The following is a 16,719-nucleotide window of genomic DNA, read 5'->3' on the forward strand; positions in this document are numbered from 1 at the left end:
CCAGCACTATCCAGTCCCCCAAATGAAGAGGCCCACAGTGATGACAGTAACTCTGGTCGCCTGGATCTGGATGACCAACCTGGCTCATCAGGGACCTCTGGACAGTCGGTTACCCAGGCCCAGTCACACACCACCACAAAGCCTTCCCATCAGGAAACACCACCACAGCACCCACCCAGCGTACCCATACCTCTGTCCACAGGACATGTCAATCAGCAGTGTGTCCACCACTACAGGGACCCCAGGGCACACCTCATACCCAAGACAATCAGGGACCTGGGGTCAGTGGGCACACAGTTCAGGGGACAAAGGCACAGGACAAAAGGGAAACTGGGAGGACTGCTGTGCACCAGGGGGAGGACATGCCCAGGGAACCGACTCTTCAGGAGGCACTGATGGAGATCCTGAGAGACTACCAACATTCCCAGGATACGCTGGGCCAGATCCTGGATAACGTGCAGGAGAACAGGCGGCTGCAGGAGTGACAGTACCAGGGGATCAGGGAGGACATGCAGGCTCTAAACGCCACCCTGATCTCCATTGCAGGGGTGCTGGCAGACATGGCCAGCATTATGAGGGAGGCAGTCTCACAACAGGCAGGGCCCTGCCACTAGCCAGACATCTGAACTGCCTTCCACCTCCGCTAGTGGACAGGAGGCCCCGCCAAAGGACCAACAGGTCACCAGCACCCCTCCCCCTGCAGGAGGTGAACCACCCCGCAAACGTTCCGTGCGATCCAGGCTGAAGCCAGAGACTATCGCCAAGACCCCGCCAGGAAATGAGACTCTCCTGATTGTCACCCTTATGTCCCACACTGTCACCCTGTCCACCTTGAACTGCCATTCCTCCCCTTCCTATGTCCCCTTGGACAACGCACCTGTGCTACAAATAGACTGGAACAATACCCTGGACTTTTCTCCATCATCACCCCATCCCAGTGCACTTGCCCCTCTTCTTCTTAGCACTTCAATAAACACCCTTGGAAAAATACAAGTATGTAGTATGCAAAAGATTTTTAAGTATGTATTTGTTTAACTAGGTTCAAACATTGCACTTCAACTGTACAGTAATGTTCACATATGAAAGACCTGTAGTTTCCTGCAGTGATCACACAGGAGCGATAGTGGGGCACCAACATCTGCAAAATGAATTGCCAAAGGGTACAGTGTGTGGGCATAGAAGTGGGAAATAACAGCATGCCAGTGCCAAAGATAATCTAAATAATGACAATGAAATGTGAATAACACTGTCTTACCTGTGTGTCATTGGAAGTATTGCCGTATCACTTCTGTTCTGTTGTCCTCATCCTCATCCTCTGCCTCCTCATCCTCACTGTCCACAGGGTCCACTGCTGCCACACAGCCATCTCCAGCCTCCTCCTCTTGCATAAAAGGCACATGGCGTCTCAGGGCAAGGTTGTGCAGCATGTAGCATGCCACTATTATTTGGCAGACCTTCTTGGGTGAGTAGCACAGGGATCCACCAGTTAGATGGAGGCACCGGAACCTGGCCTTCAGGAGGCCAAAGGTTTGTTCGATTATCCTTCTTCTTCACCCTTGTGCCTCATTGTAATGTTCTTCTGCCCTTGTCCTGGCATTCCTCACAGGGGCCAGTAACCATGATAGGTTGGGGTAACCTGAGTCACTTGCAAATATCGAGGGACAACATTTAGCCACACACTATCCTATATGGCCCACACCATACCCATACACCAACATATACTGGGTGGGAACCAGGGCTCACCTATTAGCCACACCCGGTGCCTCTGTAGTTTAGCCATCACATTTGGGATGCTGCTATTCCTCAGGAGAAAGGCATCATGCACAGACCCAGGATAGTTAGCACTGACATGGGAGATGTACTGGTCCGTCAAGCACACTATCTGTACAGTCATGGATTGGAAACTCTTACAATTTTTGAACACCTGTTCATTTTGTTGGGGGGGGGACAAATTCAATATGAGTTCTATCAATCGCCCCAATTATGTTGGGGATATGTCCCATTGCATAGAAGTCAGCCTTCACTGTGGCCAAATCCTCCACTTGGGGGAAAACAATGTAACTGCACATGTGTTTAATCAGGGCTGACAACACTCTGGTCAGCACTATTGAGAACATTGGCTGTGACATTCCTGCTGCCAAACCCACTGTCCTTTGGAAAGAACCAGTTGCCAAGAAATGGAGCACAGATAGGACTTGCACAAGAGAGGGGATCCCAGTGGGGTGACGGATAGCAGATATCAGGTCAGGTTCCAGTTGGGCACACATCTCTGAGATTGTGTCCCTGTCAAGTCTGTATGTGAGGATAATGTGCCTGTCCTCCTTTGTTGCCAAGTCCACCAGGGGTCTCTATATGGGGTTATGTCTCCATCTCCTATTCTTCTGCAGCGGTTGCAGTCTAAGGGACAAAAGAGTGAGGAGCCGGTCACAAACTGAACATTGGAGCCACAACAGTACAATGCATGATGTTAATTTGTAATGGTTAAGTGGGATTGTCTTGTATGTCCAATTTTTAACTGTGATGCAGTTATTATCCAGGGCCTGCCCCCCTCCCAAAATGGTGTCCACCTGTCTTGTGTGGAGGGACAGGTGGAAGTGAGGTAATTCCGCTGACATTGTGCGCCGTTGCAGTAGGCGGTCGGGAACCTCCTCATTGGTTTACATTTGACCCTATGGGGAATAGTGGCCAATGGTGATGCACGCCGGCGGTGACGGTATCCACTGCTGTGGAAGTGACCGCCATTTTCTATCTGATCACTCACTTGCTACCGGACCTTCAACAGGAGAGGACCTACACTGCATGTGCTGCTGTGACCTGTATCTGGAACCTACCATGGCCCGTTTGACTGGGGAAAGGGCCCCTGCCTTCACCTCAGCAGAGTTGGAGAGACTGGTGGATGGGGTCCTACCCCAGTATGGACTGCTGCATGGGGCTCCAGACCAACAGGTGAGTACACTGTGGGCACGATGCATGTGGCATGAATGCATGGAGTGTTGTGTGTAAGGGCCTTGTGGCCATGTGTGTGTAAATGGTGATGTTAAGGGTATGGTGGGCCATCAGTGTAACAGGCAGGACGGTCTGACTGATACTATTTCCTGTGTGTATTTCAGCGCCCATCAAAAGAAGGCTATATGGCATGCCATCGCCAAGGACGTGCGGACCCTGGGGTCCTACGGCAGGCAGAGCACCCACTGTCGGAAACGGTGGGAGGACCTGAGACGCTGGGCACAGAAGATGGCAGAGGCACAGCGGGGGATGGCCTCCCAATGAGGAAGGGGTGCCTGTCGAACCCTGACCCCCCTGATGGCCCGCGTACTGGCAGTGGCTTATCCGGAGTTCGATGGGCGCTTAGGGGCATCACAGCAGCCACAAGGGGGTGAGTACAGTGCCCATCATTACAACTTACGCATGGTAGGGTGTTATCCGGGTTGGAGATGTGTGTCAGTGGGTGCCCCTAGGCCAGGCCTGGCATTGCAGAGTAGGTCCCATGTTGGCCAGGGTTCTGAAGTGATAATCCTACTACCTAGCTTGTAGGCATCCACAACTGGTCAGGGCTGGGTGGGTCCCAGGTGTGCTGCATTTGGGGGTGTGTGCCCCCCCCATACCTTGGTGGCTAGCATGATAACTGGTAGTGTGATGCATAGTGCGTAGGCCTATTCCCTGTGTGTGAGGGTGGTGTGTACGCCAACTGTGGTGTTGGTGCAGCCATTGACCCAGTGTATCCTTTGTCTGTGCCCCCTCTTTTTGTTTTGTCACCCTGTCCTTATGTGCATTAGCATCATCTGGCGGATGAGCAGAGGCACCGGCGACAGAGGGAGCTGCATCCCACAGGATCCAGGTGGCAGAGTCCACCGACGGTGAGGGCACCAGTGGGAGGGAGGGTGAGGGATGCACCACAGCGGAGACTGGCGGGGACAGTTTGGACATGGATCCCTCCTCCGATGGAAGCTCCCTGGTGGTGGCGGACACCTCTGTGACCACCCCAGCTATAGCCGCCACCCCCCATACCAGCACCGCCCTCCCAGCAGCACCTCATAAAGTTGCCCGTGCCCGCTCACCCAGGAGGGTGGGCATCTCCTTCGCCCTAGGCACCTCAGGCCCCGCCCCAGTGAGCCCTGCTTCCCTGAGTGAGGAGGCTATTGACCTTCTGAGATCCATCTCTGTACGGCAGTCAACCCTTGTGAATGCCATCCAGGGGCTGGCAGCCCAGATGCAACAGACTAATGCATTCCTGGAGGGCATACACACTGGCTTGGCAGCCCAACAGAGATCAATCCAGGGTCTGTCCTCCTCTCTGATGGCAGCCATTGCCCCTGTTTCCACCCTCACCCCTCCAACTTCCTCTTGCCAATCTCATTCCCCTCAACCCCAACCTATCCCAAGCACACAGGCAGACGAGCATGCGCACAAGACAACACTCAACACTGGCACAGGCAAACACAAGCACCACACATCATCCCAAAGGCACTCACACAAACACCATCCAGATGCAGACATACCAACATCCACAATTTCCACTGTATCCCCCTCCTCCTCCTCCTCCTCCTCCTCCTCCTCCTCCCTCCCAGTTCCGTCTACACTCACACCAGCATCACCACCACACCCACACCTCACTATCAGACACCTCCCCTACAGCCATGCACACGTCCCCTGTGTCCTCTCCCACTGTGTCTGGCACCTCCCCTCCCAAGGTACACAAACACAAGTACTGAGACACCCAACAGCCATCCACTTCACAACAGCATCCAGCCCATGCACCTGCACCCAAACACAGCAGACAGACACCTCCTACAACCACTCCCTCTTCCTCCACTCTCAAACCTTCTCCCTCTTCCCGCCCCAATGTCACTAAGAAGCTTTTCCTCTCCAGCATTGACCTCTTCAATACCCCTCTGTTCCCTGTCCTTCACATCTGGCCAGGGTGGCAAAAACCCAGGCAAGCACCTCAGCCAACCAGTCCACGGCCCAGTAGTCTCCACACCCACTCAAGGTGGCAAAGGATCCAGGGCACATGTCCAGAGGTTGAAGGGGCCTGCACCAGGCAGCCTCAAGGAAAGGGTGCCTGCCCCAGCTGCAGGCCAGGAAGGGCAACGAGCCAGCCCCAGCAGCTGCCAGGAAGGGCAAGAAGCCAGCCCCAGCTGCTGCCAGGAAGGGCAAGGAGCCAGCCCCATCTGCTGCCAGGAAATGCAAGGAGCCAGCATCAGCTACTGCCAGGAAGGGTAAGGACCCAGCCGGCAGGAAGGACAAGGGGCCTGGTTAGGGACTCAGACGGAGCCCCCACCACCAACCATAGTTGTGCAGCCATCCGAGGCTGCAGGGGATGGGCTGGAGCCTACCCCCACAAGCAGCAGCAGCACCACTACCACCACTGGGCAGCCGTCCGAGGCTGCAGGGGATGGGCTGGAGCCTCCCTCCACCAGCAGCAGCACCACCACCACCGCCAGTGGGCAGCCGTCCGAGGCTGCAGGGGATGGGCTGGAGCCTCCCCCCACCAGCAGCAGCACCACCACCAGTGGGCAGCCGTCCGAAGCTGCAGGGGATGGGCGGGAGCCTATCCCCACAACCAACAGCAGCAGCACCACTACCACCACCAGTGGGCAGCCATCTGAGGCTCTAGGGGATGGGCTGGAGCTTCCCCCCCCACCACCACCAGCAGCAGCTCCACCACCACCACCACCAGTGGGCAGCCGTCCGAGGCTGCAGGGGATGGGCTGGAGCCTCCCCCCACAAGCAGCAGCAGCACCACTACCACCACTGGGCAGCCGTCTGAGGCTGCAGTGGATGGGCTCGAGCTTCCCCACACAAGCAGCAGCAGCACCACCACTACCACCACTGAGCAGCCGTCACCGCCGGCGGACGGTATGTAGTCCTGCGTCCATGGGCTGCTGTGTGGCCTGCCCCCTGAAAATCCAGCGGGTATGACACCCACCTGAGAGACTGTGACCTTGAACTCCCCAGGATCAAGAGCACAGGCCACAATGCCCCCCCCCCCAGAACCAGTGGGTAAGACACCCACCAACCCCAGCCTCCCAAGGATCAAGAGCACAGGGCACGATGCCCCCTCCAGAACCAGTGGGTAAGACACCCACCAAACGCAGCCTCCCCGGGATCAAGAGCACAGGGCAACCAGTGGGCAAGTCACCCACTTAAGAGACTGTGGCCTTGCACTCCCCAGGGCAGAGCAATGGACATGTTGCCCCCTCCAGAGCGTGTGGGGAAGTCAACCAGTTGAGAGACTGTGGCCTTGCACTCCCCAGGATCAAGCAATGGGCATGTTGCCCCCTCCAGAGCCAGTGGGCAAGTCTCCCACTTGGGAGACTGTGACCTTACATTCCCCAGGATCAAGCAATGGGCATGTTGCCCCCTCCAGAGCCAGTGTGCAAGTCACCCACTTGAGAGACTGTGGCCTTGCACTCCCCAGGATCAAGCAATGGGCAGGTTGCCCCCTCCAGAACCAGTGGGCAAGTCACCCACTTAAGAGACTGTGGCCTTGCACTCCCCAGGACAGAGCAATGGGTATGTTGTCCCCTCCAGAACAAGTAAGTAAGTCACCCACTTGAGAGACTGTGGCCTTGCACTCCCCAGGATCAAGCAATGGGCATGTTACCCCCTCCAGAACCTGTGGTCTTGTTCCATCTGCTGGCTGAGTTGCCCCCCCATTCCCCATCCCCCTGAGGTGCCTGCCTATTTTCCAAATGATGCCCCTGCAGTGTTCTCTCCGTGTTGCTGCAGGTGACAGGTGGGGCATTGGACTTTGGCCTATGGCCCTGTGGCCCACGTACAATGAGGACTGGGCAGTGTCCCTTGAACTGTTCATGTGTAGGTAACAATTACATTGCATTTTCGTATTTCTACTGTGTTGATATTATTACACTTACTTTAGCACATTCCTGTGTCCTTGCATTATTCCTCAGGGGTATGGGCTTAACATGTTTTATTACTGCAGCTGTATGTGTGTATGTGTGTATGGTGTTGGGGGTGGGGGTTTGTGTGGTGTGTGTGTCACTCTCTTTTTCTCCCCCCCTCCCCTGTGTGCTAGGCAGCTGTACTCACCATGGTCGTCTTCGCCGTCGTTGGTGTTCGTGGTGGAGCAGGACGTAGAAAATCATTGGAAATATTTGCAGCGTGGACTCCATGGTGGCATGGTTCTTCCCTGTGTCTCCAAAGGTGAGTCCTTTCCCTTCTGAGGTCTGTTTCTGCCAGGCTTTTGATGTCATTGGTACCACCCCGGAAAAGGTGGCGGTTTCCTGTCTCATAATATAGTGGGCGGAACATTGACTTCTGCCTGGCTGTAGGCGGCTACCGCCGTGGTGTCTGTTGTTTCCGCCCTGGCGGTCAGAGTGGTAAAGTGGCTGCCTATCTGAGTTCTCACCGACATGGTCATAATTGGCGGTAGTTACACCACTTTATCACCGACCGCCGGGGTTGTAATGAGGGCCATAGTCATTTTCATTACTCTATGTTAATCCAACCACCGCTGGGTACGGCCTTTGGTCGTTTGCAGTTGCGATTGGCTGCACCCCTATAAGCACCCAACCTTGCGTTGTGCACTGTCTTCGCCTATGCGCAGCAGGGTTTGCCCATAAGTCCTGGCCTGTAGTCAGATCCTGCAGCCCACCCCCTAACCACCAGCCCCTCGCTGCTCACGGCCCATTGTCCATGCGCGGTGGGAGTTGGCCGCAGCTTGTCTCTTTGTGTGTGAGAATAGGTGTGAGAGAGTGTATCTGAAGGTGAGAGTGGCTGTGAAAGTCTCTGTCTGGGTGTGAAAGTGCATGCATCAGTGTCTTACTAGGTGCATCAATGTCTGTGCAGGTCTGTTAGTGGCTGCATGAGGGCTTTAGTGGGTCTGTGAGTGGGTCTGTGAGAGTCTTTGGCTGTGTGCGGTGGGGATTTGACTGTGATCAATGGAAGGACAGCAATCAAGCTATAGCATTCAATACTTAGTCCATGCTCCAGCCAAAAGAAGAGGAAGTTAGCCTGCACATGCTGGCAAATGAGAAGGCAGCAACTAAGTGTGCCAATGAAGCCAATGAATTTTAAGCAGTGGGCAGGCTGCAAGCCCCTCGTTATATACAATATCTCTTTCAAGCGAGAGCACATGTAGAGAAACCTAAAAAGCACACTTTCTGGACAATGATCTATCTTCTGCCAAATTTGGTGTAACTGTTCAGCTGTTTTCACAATATCTCTGTTCAATTTTCCTATAGCTAATTGCATGGAGAAAATGCATTTTTGGGCCTTCCTTTTTCTCAGCAGACTAATATTAGCTTGACTCTGGACTGGAATAGTACCACCTGTCAGGTGTCGTAGCAAAGGTGCCCTGGGTTCTGCTTCAAGCAAGGCAAATGGGTACTCTTTTGAACAGTTGTACAGCAAAATCAAGCCATTGTTTGAGTACACTTAGCCTCTAGTACCCTTGGGCCATGGTGTCACAGCTCTTGCTGCACTATTGATGGCTGCCATCTTACCATGACTAATATCCATAGTGAATAATGGAATGCAGTGCTTGATCACAATACATTGGGAAATGCAATCTTTAAAGTAATCTTTGAAATAAACAGGAAACACATTGGCCCTCATTACGACCCTGGTGGTTGGCGGAGAAGTAGTGGTGTTACCGCCAACAGGCTGGCGGTAAAAAAATTAGAATTATGACCATGGCGGTTACCGCCATGGTCATCCGTCACTTCTCCAATCCGACCGCCAGGGCGGAGACGACCGCTGGGCTGGAGACTTGGGTCTCCAGCCCGGTGGCCATCACAAGACCGCTGGTGATATCACGACCCGGCTGACTGCCATGAATTTCATGAGGTTGGGAACCGCCATGAAATCCATGGCGGTAAGCACTATCAGTGCCAGGGAATTCCTTCCCTGGCACTGATAGGGGTCTCCCCCATCCCCGCTTCCTCCCCCCACACCCCCCTGCCACCCTCCACAGGTGGCAGGACCACCCTCCCCACCCCTATCCCCAACATCGCAACCCAGACACACACCGTACACGCATGCATACACCACCAACACACGTACCCGCACACATATCACCAAACATGCCAACAGCCACACACACAGTCATACACGCGCACCCACATACAGACATACACGCATACATCCATTCAGACATGCAGACAGACAGACATGCACACATTTCCAAATACAACACACCCCAGCATGCAGACACGCACTCACACACCCCCTCTACATCCTCACATGCACACCTCCATTCACGCACACAACAGGCAACTCCACCCCACCCCCCTCCCCTAACGGACGATCAACTTACCTGGTCCATTGATCCTCCGGGAGGGGAACGGGATCCATGGGGGCTGCTCCGCTGCCAGCACCCCGTCAACAGAACACCGCCACGCTGAATCACGGAACGTGATTCGGTGGGCGGTGTTCTGTTGACGGGGCGGTGGAGGTGGAGCAACCTCCACTTCCCCACCGACCCCCAGTATGGCTGCTGACGGCTCTCCATCCGGAAAAGGACAGAGGGCTGCCAGTAGTCATAATTAGCCGAGTGGAAAATCACCTGCACTGGCGGTCTTCAGCACAGCGGTCCCTCAGCGGTCTTGCAAAAAGACCGCCGTGGTTGTAATGACCACTATTGTCTTTTTTCCTTTTTTTCCTAATCACTGTCCGTATTAAAAAAGTAAGTAAGAGAAGAAAGTAAGGGGCATATTTAAGAAAAGTGGCACTGCACACAGTGGAAGGCGTCTTAGAGCCACCCTAACGCCACCATGGGTTTGCCGTTTTTACAATATGTAGTTAGGGGACTAGCGTCAGTATCTTTTATGCTAGTCCATCGCTTTGCAGGATTAGCATCAAAATGTTGACGCTAATTCTGCAAAGCACCCTGAGGCCTACTGTAACCAATGGAAGCCTACTTTTAACTCCTGCTCTGAGCAGGCATTGAAAGTGTCGAAAAAATGATGTAATGAAATCTCTTAGATTTCTTTGCATCATTTTTTTGCCCCCCCTAATGGGGGAACGCCCCCTTTGCAGACATTATGCCTGGCGCAGGCATAATGTAGCGCAAAGGGTTACAAAGTGGTGCAATGCATGCATTGCACCACTTTGTAAATATGGCGTGGCATTTTTGGCCTTCCTATACTACATTAGCATTGAAAAAATGGCACTAATGTGGCGTTACAATTGACAGGGTTTTGAGGACAAAAATATACGACCATTTCAAATAGGCGCGATGAAGGAGAAATGCTTTTATTTTTATTTCTTTTCCGACCTTGCATGTGTGCTGCACTGTCCAGCATCCAAATAAAATGGGGAAAGTTTTCAAGTTAGTCTAAGCATGGAATTTTGTGCCTGCAGGTTATCGTTCCAGTACAAAACCTTTACTAGACTTATGCACCCTTGGATTATGGGGCAAAAGTTTGTGCATGTTCACAGCTTCCTGATTGTGTGCAGGCACTAGGAAGAGGGAAGGAGAGTGCCATACCTCTGTAAATATGGTGTTCTCCTGCTCTCTTCTATTCATGCAACTCAGCACAGCATTTTTGGCTGCTGCGCTGTGCTGCATGAGAATTTAGTAAATAGACTCAATAGTGTGTTAATCATTTCAAGTCCTCAGAAGTATTATGGATTCATGGCATTTAGATACATTGTCAGTGGTATGGATGTATGTGCTGTCAGCGTGTATTGATTTGCATGAGTTTCATTACCTACTGTGAGCTGGTGGTCGGTTTGCATAGAGTGTTTCACTTGTAGTGGGCAAGGTTGCACTTCCATCGCCTAACCTGCTTCAAACTGGAATTAATATCCAATGTAAGACACCTACGTTGTGTCAGGTGATGTGTAAAAGCAGTGTGCTGCTCTCCACATGATGCCGTGTGTTTCTGCAAAAAGTGCTGTCATGATGTCCACCTTCTGTTTACCACCAGCTTCCATCACTAGAAGAAGACACTGCATAAAGAAAAGCGTGAGGACAGCATTGATAAATTATAGCAGCCAAGGAAGTTTCACTAGTGTGTGCGCATGCAGGTCTAACTCGTTGCTTCCCTCTGCTTATTTAGGGCACAACTTCGGTTCTGCCTGGCATATCTCCTTTTCATCGATGCACACTTGCTGTAGCTATGAAGGCAAGTTCTTGACTCTTACTTATTCCTACTGTTTAGTGTGTTCTATCATCGTTATTCTAATTTCCGTTGTAGGCATGTACTAATTCGTCCCAGGTTCCTGCAATGGGTCTTTTACATAACCGTCACCTTTCCTCCCTACAAAGTGCTCTATCTTCCAGTTACATCCAATACACCACTTCTCGCCTCCAACTCTCTAACACAGGCAGCATGGCTGTCTTCCACCTCAGGGTTCAAGCCCTTTTGAGTAATATTAATGCATCAACCCATCTCACTGTGTCCATTATCAACCTTCCCACTAGCACATATCCATTCACCTGCAACCAAACACTCATCCACATGCCTTTTAAATCATCCACTCCACAATCATCCCACTCCACACTTTCATCCATCTACTCACCCTTCTGCCATTGTATGAACCTACTGTCACTCAACCATCTATTTATCTTTGTATACAACTAAAATGGAATACAACCAGCCACAAACACACTCACGCATCCAACATGTGTCCGCATGGTCTCATATGTGCGATTTCTGACTGCACATGCCTGTGTGTGTAATGCATTGTAACTATATGGATGGCAGTATGTATATTTTATGTTACTATATTAAAAAACACAACGCACGACAACTAAAACAAAGTACATTTACACTTGAAGCAAAGCAGACCTATTGGATTTGCCAATGCTTGTTTAAATTGCAGATTAAATTCAGTAAGAGGCCAGCAGACCGTGGCTCTTTTCTCTATTTCTACTGGAGACAACAGTCAGAGACTATTAGCAGCACATGGGTTACAATAAACACAACAGATTATATTGGCATTTACTAGCTCTCCGACAGGCTCATGATCTAAATTGTGATGGAATCCAGCTACCCACAATCCGCCTAAAGATGTGCATAGATTGTCATATCAGTCATCCTAGAAATTAAATTATGTATCCGATTTTTTGTACACTGACTTCACGTTTAATCAGTTTACTCATTAGGATACTACCAGAAGGTGACTGTAAACGTGCAGGAGCAGGAGGTATAGTGAATCATGGGTCTAATAGGCACGTCATATCACATGCATGCATGTCATTGCTTTCCATTTCTCCCACTCCATTTTGCTGAGCTGTGGCCTTTGCTCTGGACATGTGTTTCCCTCGCGCACCCTAGCTGGCGGCAGCGGCAAAGTGGGTACAGTGCCTCAGGAAGGTGCCACTCCTATTTGTTATTCATGGCCGTGCTGCCAAGGCAACCTGCTTCCTAGCAGCGGCAGATGGGCACCGCATTTCTACCCAGTGCCGGCCATCTTCAGAACCACCATGGCTGTTGTACCAGAGGCTAGTGCAGATCCATAGAAGGGCCGGTCGTCGTGTGTGAAGTGGAGGCTCCCAGTGCGCACTAATGAGTCCTGGCCTCTAGAACAGGAAATCCTACAGGACCCACTGCAACTGCGCCGTGGACATCATTTGGGGGCCACAAGCTGCCGCAGCTGTAGCTCGTGTCTTGCACCTTGCTTCGCTGGGCCCTATCCTTGGTACACCTCGCTGCAATGCTATGAAACTGTGGAAAATTATTTTCCCAACGTTAGATTCAAGAGCAGCAGCTCCCTGACTCAGAGCTTCTGCAGAAATGGCACAGTTCCTAAATTGTAACTGTTGCCACTTTAGCCGCAACTGATGTTACTTGGCAAGAAGTCTTCCAAGGCCTTCCTGATCCAAACACTGTGGCTTTATTTGCAAGTTGGTTGAATTGGTGGCTTGCAGCACAAAACATTCTTGGGCATCCAATAGAATGCATCCACTTTTGACAGATCGATTAATTGCAGCACCAGCCCGATATTCCTCCCAAGAATGCCCATCTCTTTTAATATAAATGACATATTTTTATTAAAGGGGTATTTAGCTCCTACAGAGTTTTCTTTTTTATGTCCTAGCTCTATTAAAATATTTTGAATTTGTTTTCCTGATTTGAGACTGTAGTTATTTTCTTTCTATTTAAACAGCATTTCATTTTAATTTTACCTGCCCATCACGTTTGAATAGAAGCTCTGGCCTCAGTCTGCTACCAAGGAACGATAAGTCAAGGTGAACGATTACCTCTTTCTATCTGACCAGTTAGGCCTCGTTTGGCAGGAGTTTTGGCAAAGTGTTAATCTGAGACCTTGCCTGTTCCCCTGTGAGGGTGTGTCAGAATGCACTTACATCCATAAACATACTGGCCTCCTGTTGGACTTGGTCCTCTTGGCAGGGTCACCCCAGACCCTTTGCTTTCACTCTCCTGTTTTCTGAACCGTTTTTGTTGGCTTTTAGTATTCTGTGCACTTTATCATTGTTACCAGTGCTAAAGTGTTTGTGGTCTCTCCCTTACACATGGTGAATTTGGCTTTCTCCTAGTTGGCACATTTAATTTACTTGTAAGACCCTAATAAAGAGGTACAACATGTATCCAGGGTCTGTAAATTAAATGCTACTAGGGGGCCTGCAGCACTAATTGTGCCACCTACCTAATTATTATACTTTTATACATGTCTCTGGCATGCCATTGCAGCATGTATGTGTAGTTTTAAACTTCCATTTCGACCTGACCTATAAACCTTTTGCCAGGCCTAAACCTATCTTTTTATTACATATGCCACCCCAGCCTAGGCACTAAACGGCCCATGGGGTAGAGTGCATTTTATTTAAAAAGTTGGACATGTAATTTTACGTTTTACATGTCGTGTAGTGAAAAATGTTCAAATTTGTTTTTCACTACTGCAAGGCCTGCCTCTTCAATAGGACAGCATTGGGTTACTTTATTACACCTAATAAGTGATAACTTTCAATCAGGAACAGATAGGAATGTTGAGAAATGAGTTTAGTGTCTAAAGAAGTGGAATTTAGAACCCTCTTTACTGGTAAATTTAAATGATAAGTCACAATTTTGAAAATTACACTTTTAGAAAGTTGGCATTTTCTTGTCCTAACCACTTGTGGCCTGCAGCATGTATCCCGGGTCACATGACTGTGTGACCCAGGTCTTTATGTATTGCTCCCGGACAGTGAGACAAAGGGGGATGAGGTTTTGGCAGGATAGGCCATTGCTGACTAGATGAGTGGGAAGAACTGTCACCTACCAGACTTGCACATCACAAAGCCCCTGTCTGGGCACACTCACAAAGGGTTTGACAGTAGTCTTTAGTGATCCCAAACAAGCTAGGGCAATGGCAGGGAGGCAAGAAATGCATACTTCAAAGTGGGTACCAGGTATAAATATTGGACCCTCAGACCCAACTCTTCACTACACATCTAGTCCTGAGGCAGACTCAGAAGGTCTGCTGTGCTGCTCTGCAAGAAGCACTGCTTCCCTGCTGACCTGATGCCCTGCTGCTGCCTGAGTGAAAGGACTGGACCTGCATCTTGAACCCAGGACCACCAAAGTGACTCCCAGGACTAGGTAACTGGTCTTCTAATCAGAGCCTCAGGAAAAGAAAAGACTCCAACCACCTCAGCATAGCACATGGATGCTGGCTGATGAGTCTTTTTTTGTTACTAGTATTTATTGACATTTGTTACATTTGTTTTTTAAGTACATATTCAGTGCAGCACCGATGGTACATCACAGTGATATATATAAAGCAAGGGATCAGACAGTAGAAGGATAATGTAGTACAATATTGTGGAATAGTACGGTAGGAAAGCTAGGTCTCACACAAATAGTTAATACAGAGTGAAAGCAATGGTACCAACAGTAGTAATGACAACTAATGCCTGCACAAAACATTATGAATGTAAATACAATGAAGTGATAAGGATGTGAATATGGAGTGTGTAGGAAGTTGGCTCTGTATGCACTATTTCAAAGTAAGGAATAGTATGCACAGAGTCCAAGGGTTCCCCTTAGAGGTAAGATAGTGGCAAAAAGAGATAATACTAATGCTCTATTTTGTGGTAGTGTGGTCGAGCAGTAGGCTTATCCAAGGAGTAGTGTTAAGCATTTGTTGTACATACACATAGACAATAAATGAGGTACACACACTCAGAGACAAATCCAGCCAATAGGTTTTTATATAGAAAAATATATTTTCTTAGTTTATTTTAAGAACCACAGGTTCAAATTCTACATGTAATATCTCATTCGAAAGGTATTGCAGGTAAGTACTTTAGGAACTTCAAATCATCAAAATTGCATGTATACTTTTCAAGTTATTCACAAATAGCTGTTTTAAAAGTGGACACTTAGTGCAATTTTCACAGTTCCTAGGGGAGGTAAGTATTTGTTAGGTTAACCAGGTAAGTAAGACACTTACAGGGCTTAGTTCTTGGTCCAAGGTAGCCCACCGTTGGGGGTTCAGAGCAACCCCAAAGTCACCACACCAGCAGCTCAGGGCCGGTCAGGTGCAGAGTTCAGAGTGGTGCCCAAAACACATAGGCTAGAATGGAGAGAAGGGGGTGCCCCGGTTCCGGTCTGCTTGCAGGTAAGTACCCGCGTCTTCGGAGGGCAGACCAGTGGGGTTTTGTAGGGCACCGGGGGGGACACAAGCCCACACAGAAATTTCACCCTCAGCAGCGCGGGGGCGGCCGGGTGCAGTGTAGAAACAAGCGTCGGGTTTGTAATGGAAGTCAATGGGAGATCTAGGGATCTCTTCAGCGCTGCAGGCAGGCAAGGGGGGGGTTCCTCGGGGAAACCTCCACTTGGTCAAGGGAGAGGGACTCCTGGGGGTCACTCCTCCAGTGAAAGTCCGGTCCTTCAGGTCCTGGGGGCTGCGGGTGCAGGGTGTCTCCCAGGTGTCGGGACTTAGGATTCAACGAGTCGCGGTCAGGGGAAGCCTCGGGATTCCCTCTGCAGGCGGCGCTGTGGGGGCTCAGGGGGGACAGGTTTTTGTACTCACAGTCTTAGAGTAGTCCTGGGGTCCCTCCTGAGGTGTTGGATCGCCACCAGCCGAGTCGGGGTCGCCGGGTGCAGTGTTGCAAGTCTCACGCTTCTTGCGGGGAGCTTGCAGGGTTCTTTAAAGCTGCTGGAAACAAAGTTGCAGCTTTTCTTGGAGCAGGTCCGCTGTCCTCAGGAGTTTCTTGTCTTTTCGAAGCAGGGGCAGTCCTCAGAGGATGTCGAGGTCGCTGGTCCCTTTGGAAGGCGTCGCTGGAGCAGGATCTTTGGAAGGCAGGAGACAGGCCGGTGAGTTTCTGGAGCCAAGGCAGTTGTCGTCTTCTGGTCTTCCTCTGCAGGGGTTTTTTCAGCTAGGCAGTCCTTCTTCTTGTAGTTGCAGGAATCTAATTTTCTAGGGTTCAGGGTAGCCCTTAAATACTAAATTTAAGGGCGTGTTTAGGTCTGGGGGGTTAGTAGCCAATGGCTACTAGCCCTGAGGGTGGGTACACCCTCTTTGTGCCTCCTCCCAAGGGGAGGGGGTCACAATCCTAACCCTATTGGGGGAATCCTCCATCTGCAAGATGGAGGATTTCTAAAAGTCAGAGTCACCTCAGCTCAGGACACCTTAGGGGCTGTCCTGACTGGCCAGTGACTCCTCCTTGTTGCTTTCTTTGTTCCCTCCAGCCTTGCCGCCAAAAGTGGGGGCCGTGGCCGGAGGGGGCGGGCAACTCCACTAAGCTGGAGTGCCCTGCTGGGCTGTGACAAAGGGGTGAGCCTTTGAGGCTCACCGCCAGGT

The sequence above is a fragment of the Pleurodeles waltl genome, chromosome 3_1, assembly GCF_031143425.1.
Source record: "Pleurodeles waltl isolate 20211129_DDA chromosome 3_1, aPleWal1.hap1.20221129, whole genome shotgun sequence".
NCBI classification, from domain to species: Eukaryota; Metazoa; Chordata; class Amphibia; order Caudata; family Salamandridae; genus Pleurodeles; species Pleurodeles waltl.